At 38.5% G+C, this 11,151-nt stretch overlaps 1 long non-coding RNA gene across 2 annotated transcripts; it reads left to right on the top strand.

Moving 5' to 3' along the window:
- Positions 1 to 1,131: 1,131 nt before the first annotated feature.
- Positions 1,132 to 9,281, top strand: LOC148133413 (uncharacterized). Of its 2 annotated transcripts, none has more exons than XR_015747383.1 (3): positions 1,132 to 1,223; positions 4,929 to 5,120; positions 8,912 to 9,281. It is a non-coding gene; the product is annotated as an uncharacterized LOC148133413 (long non-coding RNA). The 2 variants fall into 2 exon arrangements; XR_015747382.1 differs by lacking the exon at positions 8,912 to 9,281 and adding an exon at positions 6,199 to 7,874.
- Positions 9,282 to 11,151: the final 1,870 nt, after the last annotated feature.

Genomic DNA, 11,151 nt, shown 5'->3' with positions numbered 1-11,151 from the left:
TAGCAAATTCTTCTGCACACAAAGCAGCTCAAAGCAGGTCAGATGACAGATGATGTTATCTCACTGTAAATTATAATTTGGGGTATGTAATTTAGGATTAAAAACTGAGGAGCCTTTTAAACAATAAATGTGACTATTTGATACTCATTACTAAGCCCTGGTAGCATAGTGGTTAGAATGCGGTGTTGCAGGCTGATTCTGCACACTGCCAGGAGTTCAATCCTAACCAGCTCAAGGTTGACTCAACCTTCCATCTTTCCAAGATCAATAAAATGAGGATCCAGGTTTTGGGGGTAATATGCTGAATCTGGAAAGCACTCAGAGAGTGCTATAAAGCACTTTGACTTCTAAGTGCTATTGCTATTGCTTTCTTCCAAAAGATGCACAGGGAAACTAACATCTGATATGATACCAGCTGCTACAAAAGCAAGCAAGCAAGCAAACAAATGAATTGTTCTCTTCTGGTACTTTTTCAATTTTCATTTCACTTTCTACAAGAATAATTTCTATCAGTCAAAATTAAAGCTTGGAGGCTACTATGACTTGTCCTTCCTTTTTTTCCTCCAGGAGTTCAAGATGAAACATATATACTCGCTCTTCTGCTTTTTCCTTGGAACAGCTGTTTTGGATAGTGCTGTGAAAGAAGAGAAGGAGTATCCCTTACATGGTATGGCCATTTTCTACCATTATTCAACAAATATTCAAAAACCAACCATATACTGTACATCTGCAGTGGTGCAGTGGTTAGAATGCAGTACTGCAGGCTATTTTCTACTGACTGCTGGCTGACTGCAATTTGGCAGTTCGAATCTCAACTGGCTCTAGGTTGATTCAGCCTTCCATCAGTGGTGAGATTCAATTTTTTTTACTACCGGTTCTGTGGGCGTGGCTTGCTGGGCGTGGCATGGCGTGGCTTGGTGGCGTGGCAGGAGAAAGATACTGCAAAATCTCCATTCCCATCCCATTCCTGGGGGAAGGATACTGCAAAATCCCCATTCTCTCCCCACCCCACTAACCTGCTTTCCAGCTCTGTTCTCCTGTGCAGGGCAACAAAAGAAGACCCAGCCAATCAGCTGGGACTGGGGAGGCAGAGAATAGATGCAGGAGGGGCCAGTCAGAGATGGTATTTGCTGGTTCTCTAAACTACTCAAAATTTCTGCTACTGGTTCTCCAGAACTGGTCAGAACCTGCTGAATATCACCACTGCCTCCCATCCTTCCAAGGTCAATAAAATGAGGACCCAGATTATCGGGGGCAATATGCTGACTCTATAAACCACTTAGAGAAGGTTGTAAAGCACTTTGAAGCAGTATATAAGTACTATTGCTATTACTATCTACATAGGAAAATTCCTAGGTGCTCATAATGTTTAATGAATAGGTTCTCTTCCTCATTATCTTTGCTGCAGAGTACAGTATTTATCATAAGACTAATCATAAGAATTAGGCAGCTTCCATTTCTCATATATATATAGAGAGAACAGAATTACACACCCTCAATTTCCAAGGGATTCCAAAGAAGCAAAATTACCAACCTAATCCTAAGGGAGACACCCCCCAGAAACCAAGACACAGAACAGGACAATGGTATCGCCCTCCTGCCCTACATCAAAGGCACCACAGATAAAATCAGCAAAATTCTCCACAAACACAATATCAGGACAGCCTTCGGCACTGACCAAAAAATAGCCAACATCCTAAGAAACCTCAAAGACAAGATCCAGCTAGAAAACCAAGGAGTTTATGAAATACCATGCAACAATTGCCCAGCCACATACATTGGACAAACCAACAGGAGAATAAATGCACGCATTGCAGAACACAAGAATGCAGTCAGAAAAGAAGAAAATACTTCCTCCCTTTTTCAGCACCTTAAAGCCACAGGACATGAAATTAATTTTGAGGGAAACAAATTAATCTCCAATACTGAACACTTCAACAAGAGAATAACCAGGGAAGCCATCGAAATAGAGAAATACCGCCATAACATGAATATAATGGGATGATGCCTCCCACCTACCAGACATCTGGAAACTAGCCCTTATCAACAAATGAGTCCCAGCTATGAAAACCAACACCGAACCCAAAACAACACATGACACCACCATCATTCTCCCTCACCAGACTCAAACTCAAACCCATCCCATAGACAAAAGACAACCACCGTCCAGAAACCAGACTACGGCTGCATCACCAGCTGCCACACACCCCAAACCAAGCAAATGAACACACGCCATGAACACATGGCCAGGCCTCAAACTCGGAGCCAAACCAAAACACGAAACATCACATCACAGCCACCCGCTCAGGATATCACATCATGGAACTCAGGAAGTTACACCACAGAACCTCAGGATGTTGCAACACAGCCAACGACCCAGGAGATTACAGCACAAGACCCAGGATGTCACAACAATAGAACTCAGAAGGTCATCACACAGCCCATGACCCAGTTCATTGTGACCCAGGAGATTACAGCACAAGACCCAGGATGTCAAAACAATAGAACTCAGAAGGTCATCACACAGCCCATTACTCAGGTCGTTACAACACAGGAGGCTGATAGACACACAGCCAATACCTCAGCCACACATGTTCTTACAAAAAAGCCAGCCAATCTGCAAACATCAACTCCATCAACCAATCAACAAATGACAACACAGCCAACCTCCCCACCAGTATATATAGGAAGACGGCAGTTCCGATCATGCTTTGCTCACACAAGCACGAAGCCGAAAGCACTAGCCTGAAGATGGTGAGTGGGACCTCGTCAAAATGTTGCTAAGATACTCTCAATCTTATACGGGAAAAGACCCAAACATGCCAAGACCTGCATACCTGTACCCATGAAAATCTACAAAAACATATATATTCAGCTTTGTTCGGGTATTTTCCCACGTCATTATAGTTGTGCTTTTAAAGTTTTAGCGATGTTTCAGCAGAATCTCATCTGCCATCATCAGGCTTGTGTACTGTGTTCATCTGTGAGTCAGACTTTCACAGCCATTTGTTTTAAATTTGGTGCTAGCCTACTGCTGTGTTAGAATGTTTCTTTCTTCATCCTGATTGGTTGGGAGTCTTGGTCTGTGTTTATTGGTCTTGGAGTTTGCTGTGTTCTGCTTGATTGGTGTTTCTAATATCTTCTGTCTGTTTTGTAGCATTTTTTTGTCTTGATTGGCTGGCAACATTGTGTTTCCTGTATTGTTGAAGTTGTTTTAAAGACAAGCAAAGTAAATATTATTCAAAGTGCTATGAAATACCAGGCATATAACAGCTTTTCATGTAATTCAGCCTCCGCTTCCTAAACAAACCCACACAGAAAAGACAACCAACCCTCTGTGACAATCCGAGCACATTCTGAATAAAAAATGAACTGGAAGCCTGAATAAGCATATTCCACTCATATAAACCTGATAGAAGTAGGTCAGCTTGTTGACTGATGGGTAAATTGTACTTATTGATGGATATACATCAAATCATAAAGTTGCAAGAGACCTCAAAAGTTACTCAATACCATTTCCTGCCACCTAAGCTCTACAGCAGCTAAATTTGAGAGGCAATTTTATGTTGTCCTGCACACCTGAAACAAGGAGATTGAAGTACTAAGGATTACGCACTAAATGCCTAGGTATGTTATGGGATCCAGAAGCTTGGGGATGGCTTCCAGGAGGATGGTACACAGTAAGGAAGCAGCAACCATAACTTGTCCTCTGTCCTAACTGCAGATGGAAGTATTTATACCCAGTCAGCATCTCTGGTCTTTGATCACCATGAGGGTCTTCCTCAGAGTTGCAATAGTTGCAGTCCCTAGAAATCTGATGGTCAAATCCATACAGGATCCCAACTTCACTGTAATTCAGCAAGTGTTCCACAATACAGGCAGGCCTGTATATATACTTGTCTACTGCAATGCTATGGTTAGATTGTGGGCAAATCTGGCATTAACTAATGAGAATTGAGGTAAGGATGAACTGGCTGAGACATCTGTCACCCCATCGATCATCTTGGTTGATTCAGCTGATCTAGTTGGCTAGATGGGTATCCTTTTCTTCACTTCTCAAAGTATATCTGTCTTGAAACTGGGAACTTGGTGGAAAAGAATGACCATTCCAAGTAGAAGTTGTTTCAAAATTTATTGAAGTTATCGAAGATATTTAGCTGAACTTTATCAAGGTAAATTTCCTGTAAAATATATATATTTTTCTTGCTATTTGCATTTCATGCTGCCAAACCATGGAGCAATTGACGTCTGCAGGCATTCACTATCAGTTCATGATAGCCTACATACAAAGCTGCTTCAGAACAAATTTCACTATGTTTTATATCAAATGGGCTTTTGAAGTTGAATCATCAAGTTAAGTTGATTCAAGTTCAGTTGAATCATCAACTTAAGAAATTTATAAAGTTGGGAAAGGGGGGAAGGAAAAAGAAGAATGACCACCTACAAGTGGATTGGACATGATTATAGCAGCATTTGGAAGACCTGAAGTGTCACGTTAGTGATAGATCAACCTGGAGAAGGTCTACCTATAGGGTCACTTAGAGTTGATGTCAACCTGAAGGCATATAATCAATCAATCAGTTACATATAAAACTTTTGCACTGTTTTCTCTATTGTTAATAGTAAAGTTTGAATGATTTCGTTTTTAAATTCCTATCAATCAAGAGCTGTGGTAGCACAGTGGTTAGAATGTAATACTGCAGGCTACTTCTGCTGACTGCTGGCTGGTTGCAGTTCGTCACTTCAAATCTCACCAGGTTCAATGTTGACTCAGCCTTCCATCCTTCCGAGGTTGATAAAATGAGGACCCAGATTGTTGGGGCCAATAAGCTGACTCTATAAATCACTTAGAGAGGGCTGTAAAGCACTGTGAAGCAGTATATAAGTCTAAGTGCTAGTGCTACCAATCCCTTCTGCTTCATTTTCAGAGAAAGTCTCTTACACGGAGAGGAGAAAATAGCTGTCTCAATAGTACAGACATCTGTTCCACAGCAGAAAGAAAACCCCAGGAGTAGAACCAACAGAAAATGTATTATGACATGCTTAGAGTTACAAGAGAAATTATGCCATAAGTTCTAGGACTCGTAACTCCTCAAATGTCTAAGTCAAGAGCAGAAAATGTAAGAAAAAGCACTTTTGTCATAATTTTTACTGTAAATAGTTTGCACTTGTCCTATAATATTGCATGAGTAGCTGCAGTTATATGTACTTCTTTTAATCCTCTGATAAAGAACCACTTCCAAAGGCTAAGATATAAGTCCATATTGGTTCTTTTGATTAAAAAAAAACATTAAATGAAAATGCCTTTTGACTTTAACAGTGCATCATGGGTGCTGTTACATATTTAATTCGTAATGTTCCCAATCAAGGCAAAATGCAATTGCTTTTTTCTGATGAGGAAAAAAAAAAGACTGAAATAGTAATAAAATAGAGTTCTTATTGATTTACAAATAGAAGGCAACATTGTTTGGACTCCACCTAAAATTTCCAAAGATAAGAAGAAGCTCCACACATCCCTTTCCTGAATACCCTCTATGTTCAAATACACTGCATTCCATTTATTGTTTGTACAGGTAGTCCTCAACTTATGACCACAACTGAGCCCCAAATTTACATTGTTAAGTGAGACATTTGTTAAGTGAATTTTGCCCCATTTTAAGACTGTTTCAATCCATTGAACTACTCCGTTTCCCCATTGAATTTGCTTCTCGCAAGGTCGCAAAACCTGATCACATGACCTGGGACACTGCAACCATCATAAATATGAGTCAATTGCTAAGCGTCTTAATTTTATTTATGTGACCATGGGGATGCTGCAAAGGTCATGAGCCTGAAAAATGGTCATAGGTCACTTTTTTCAGTGCCATTGTAACTGGTCACTAAACGAATCATTGTAAATTGAGGACTAACTGTATTATTGTCAGCACTCCAGCAAACCTCCATTCCAAGCAGTAACTCCGAGACAAGCATAATCTCAAAAGTACCTTTATTAGAATAGCACCTGGCACATCTGGGAAATCTCGAAACTAAAAGTTTCCCGGACTTCCCACAATGTCCCAAACTACAATCCATCGCCTTTTTCCCATCATCACATCACATGGACCAATCACGATCTGTCCCAGTGTAAGATCCTTTTTTCCTGCTGCGCCACACTTAATAACCTTGAACTAAGAAAAGAATTTTATTTTGTCTATTTAGAACTACTCAATTGAAATCACCCCCCTCCCACTTTCTCAGGCTATGTGGCAGCATGGAATATGGCTTCCAAAGCTGACAGGTGTCTCCCCTTGGGAATTATCATCTTTATCAGCCGAGTGTTCAGAACTCTTCTATTTAGCAAGGTAATGCAACTGAAGTATGGATAGAAAACAAATGGAAGAAAAAGCCAGACCGGAGTTTCAATTTTTTAGCATGCTAATGAAAAATCCATTTAGATTTAGAACACATTTTTAGATGGGTTCCCTCGGGCTGCTCTTTGGCACACTGTCCTCTCACTGAAAATGTTGTGTTGTCCGTGTTGCTGGTTTGGTTGAAAGTGACTTGATTTTTCTGCTCATTTAATTCATGAAATTCACTGAATAAAACCTCTTCCAAAATACATTAAAATCTGAAATACAGCTTCCACAGAGCATTGCTTTAAAAGGACATAAAATAAAAACTTTTCCCATATTCAGAAGCATTTTCTGTGGAGGAAATTTAAGTTCTTTAAGATCTATTCTGATGGCTTGATGATCAGTAATAAAAAAAAGAGCGTGGGGTGAAAGTCAGGAAATGGTAATGGATTATTATGTGGATCCGCTGTTCCAGTGCTGCAGAATGAATCTGAGATATTGTCATGTGACAAAATGAACTTGCATCAATTGATGCATCATTACACAAAAGCTGCTGGTAGAAATAGGTAAATCAAATCAGAGTATCTTCCATGGATACCGGCTCCGGAATAATTCCTTCATGATCGTCCATTCTTATTTTCTACTTGTGGAGATTGGTTGACACGTCTGTGTGAAGGTCAAATTGCTGCAGTATGCTAAAAATACCTGGCAGAATGTAATGCAGTAGTGTTTGGAGACTCGGCTTCTCACTATTTACCACTGAGACTAAAGCATGTCTCTTCCCATGTCCATCGGATTAGATCATCCATATTTGGTTGCATTCACCTCAGACAGTCCTTTTGCCTTCAATTGCTAGATCATCCAACTTCTGTTAAGTTCCATCAGATTTTTTATGTTTACCAATTAAAGCTGTGTCATGCCAAGCACATCCAAAATAATTTGGCTCCCATTGCTGTTTTCAATTAAGGGCCATGATTCATAACATAATTTTCTAAAACCTATAACAGATGTGATTATAACTAGAAGATTTTACCTGGAAGCAGCAATTCTTCATACCAACCAAATCTCTTCCCTTTTCTGGTGTTCTGGGTTTCTGCTGTATATTGTGCTTGTCTGAATAACATTCTTACCCAGTTCTTTTCATTACTTTGGTAATGGAGTACATGGTTGATGTGCCTTGGTCAAATCTGTTGCTCTGATAGATTCATAGTGTATCAGTGCATCAATTCCTTTACTGGTGCCTGGCATACAACTTGCGGACTATATTTGCCAACTAACAAGTCTATAATTTGGAGGCAGCTCTCTTACCCATTTCACTATATTGGAATTATTATTGCTCCCCTCCCCAAAGCCTTTAAGGTCACATATAGTGTGGTCAATGAAAGAGAAAAGAAAAGTCAGAATTGGGCCCGTCCATTCTGGTTGTTCTTGATAACCTCAGATATTACATAATTATTCTCAGCTAATTTAACATTGTTTTCTGCTACCTTTTTTTTCTTCCAGTACTTTTCCATTAATCAATAAGTCTCCCCTAACTCTGACATCTTTAACACTTAGATTATTTATTAATTCTCCTTAACTTTGAATGAGATAATATAATATTGAGATATAATCTTAAACCATTTTTATTATATATCTTTTCAAAGGAGAACAATATTGCATTTTCTGGAAATATTATATATGCATATACATAATGCAGACTGCAGCATACCTATTCTCTTTAATCTATACATTACTCTTTTTCACTGTCAAACAGTTCAGAAAATTAACCATGGCATTTAAATTTGATACCATATTGTAACTTTTTTTTCCCTTCTGTTCAGTCGTGTCCGATTCTGGAAGTCTGCCTGGACAATTTTCTTGGCAGAAAATTCAAAAGCAGTTTGCTATTGTCATCTTCCTAGGGCTGAGCAAAAGTGACTGGCCCAATGTCACACTGCTGGCTTCATGCCCAAGGCAGTATTGGAACTCAAGGTCTCCCAGTTTCTAGCCTGATGCCCTTATCACTATATATCAAGCTGGCTGTCCCTATTGTGACTACTTTTTTTTTTTTGCAAATCTGGATAAATCAAGGCATACTTCAAGATTCCACTTCAAGTTATCTTTGGGGATACGGGAATTTTCTATAATGATGATATTTGATAATGAATTTTCTGCTGGTGATGCAGCCTTAAATTCACTGTATTTTTTTTCTTTCTCCATTATAAAGAGAATATTTTCTGCAATTAAGTTAAATGTAACAATAATTCCTACCATGAAAAGACAACAGTACACTGGCAAGCATCCTGAAGGAGGATTATTCTGTTGGTCAAATCAAACAATGCTTGTTGGCATGGGATAAAAATTCAGCTTTGGTTTAATAAAGTCTGATCAGATTACTCCCTCTGGTTAGTTTAACATAAAATTGATAGCAGGATAAATATGCTTTTTTAATTTCTTCACTTGGATCATTATCCTATTGGGCAGCAATTCTTTTCAAATTGAATTCATATTCAAATGGCATGAAAAGAATTTACAAGGAATTTCCTTCTTCATGTAAATTACAAGATATCGTTCTCTGTTCTTTTATTTCATAACAGGAATGAACAACCTTCATTCTTCAGAAAGCACACATACGGTTATTTAGAGTGAAACCTGGAGTAAACAGAACAGTGATGTGAACAAATAAATTCCTGGTATTTTTCTGTTTTGGGGAGTAAGTAGGATTTTTCTTTTCTTTTTTAAAGCTTGTCAAGCCTCTATCTCAGAATGTATCTAAGTTCCCTGTCTCAAAATGGCTAGTAATTACTTGAGTACTTTTAAAGAATCACACCAATACAATTTGGCTGTGCAGATGGAAGTAACCTTAGCTTACCTATCCATGTTTTAAATGCATTTGATTTTTGTAAAGTCTTTAGGACTAGGGTGGCTATAGACCCCTGTCAATGAAGGAGAGGGAGAAGGAGACGGGGAGGGGAGAGGGAGAGAGAGGGAGAGGGAGGGAGAGAAAGAGAGAGAGAGAGAGAAGCATCTGATTCATCTTCTCTTGTTTTTCTGTTTTTAAACTGTAAGCCACCAGAATCATTCTGGAATCAGGCAACTTCCATATTTAAAATATAAATAAATACAATGAATCCATTAAAAACAGCTTGAAAGTTAGCCATTTTCCAGTGAAATTTGGTAGGATAGCAGCATGTTAAGAATATAAATATTGGGACACATAGTATTCACAGATCTTGGGCTGCCCTGCCTGAGCAAAACTATTCCTGATCAATATTTACAGAGTGTCATGTTTCCACTGAACTCCCTCCTTCAGTTCTGTTTGAGTCAAGAAATTGTTCCCTGGTCTTTTTAAATCAAACATTATTTTTCCTCCTCTCTGCTCAAGCAATATCCAGACCCTGTTAACCTGTTATCCAGATCACCCTTCAAACTGACCTTGTTGACCTAAAATGAAACATAACCGGAAATGATGATCTGGCTCTGGCTGACAAATTTTTGCCACTCTACACCTCCCTGTCTTGCAGAATGAAACCAGGAGGCTTGGCTGATAAGGTGCTGAATAGCTTTTGGCCCAAACTCTGCTCTTCAGCAAAATGATTATCTTGATTTCCTTCAAGAGCCTGGCAGTTTCTGCTTTCTTCTTTTCTGCAGTCTTCTTTTCTAAGCCTGCTCCTTATTTTGGCTATTTGTTCATTTCCATCTGTCTTCTTCTTAATGAACTGTTAATGACACCTGCTTTGACCTAATTCCATTCCAAAATTTGACTGTGGTTTGATACCATTACGAAAGTTCAGTTATGATTATTTTTCAATTATTGCAAAACAATTCTGAAATAGAATTTAGTCTAAATATTATCAGAAGAGAAAATAAAAACCTGACTTTAATCTGGAAATTGTCCATGAAGTCTTGGAATCTAACTGATGAGCACTGTTTTTTGTTTTTTTTATTTCACCCTCCCTGAAATTCATGGTTCTTTGAAAAAGCAGATAACCAATAGCAACAATACTCATACATAGACGAGCCAATGTTGAGTTTTCTACTGCTTTATTTGGGAAAATTACATTCAGGCAATAGAATGTGATAACAGCTGAACTTAGAAGAAACTAATATATAAATATAATATATAAAAATATTTTATATAATATAAATATAATATAACGTAATGTAATACAATACAATACAATACAATACAATACAATACAATACAATACAATACAATACAATATAAAAGGGACACAGTGTCTCAGTGGCTAAGACACTGAGCTTGTTGATCAGAAAGGTGGACAGTTCAGCAGTTCAAATCCCTAGCGCCGCGTAACAGAGTGAGCTCCCGTTACTTGTCCCAGCTTCTGCCAACCTAGCAGTTCGAAAGCATGTAAAAATGCAAGTAGAAGAATAGGGAGCATATAGAAAAATAGGTGACAGCATTCCGTGCACCTTCGGCATTTAGTCATGCCGGCCACATGACCGTGGAGACGTCTGTGGACAGTGCTGGCTCTTCTGCTTTGTAACAGAGATGAGCACCGCCCTCTGGAGCCAGAAACGACTAGCACATATGTGTGAGAGGAACCTTTACCTTTTAATATATAAATAACAAAACTTTTGTGAAATTTTTCACTTTTATATTCATCTTTTGTTATTCTTCATTTCCTTCCCATTTTATAAACAGAGGAAGATACTTCTGAACATGTTTTATTCATTTCAGTAAGGCCAAAAGTGTAGCTGGACTGTTCAAAATACAATCAGCTGGATTCCTTTACTTGTAAGAAGTAAATAATTTATTTATTTATTTATTTTATTTATTTGATTTGTCAATTGTTTCCAAGATAATAAGTAT

This window comes from Notechis scutatus, chromosome 1 (assembly GCF_049901735.1).
Source record: "Notechis scutatus isolate UNSWTSFEM ecotype Mainland chromosome 1, rNotScu1.2, whole genome shotgun sequence".
In the NCBI taxonomy this organism is placed as follows: Eukaryota; Metazoa; Chordata; class Lepidosauria; order Squamata; family Elapidae; genus Notechis; species Notechis scutatus.
The sequence above is the reverse complement of the archived record's forward strand: the minus strand, read 5'-3'. Positions and strand labels throughout refer to the sequence as shown.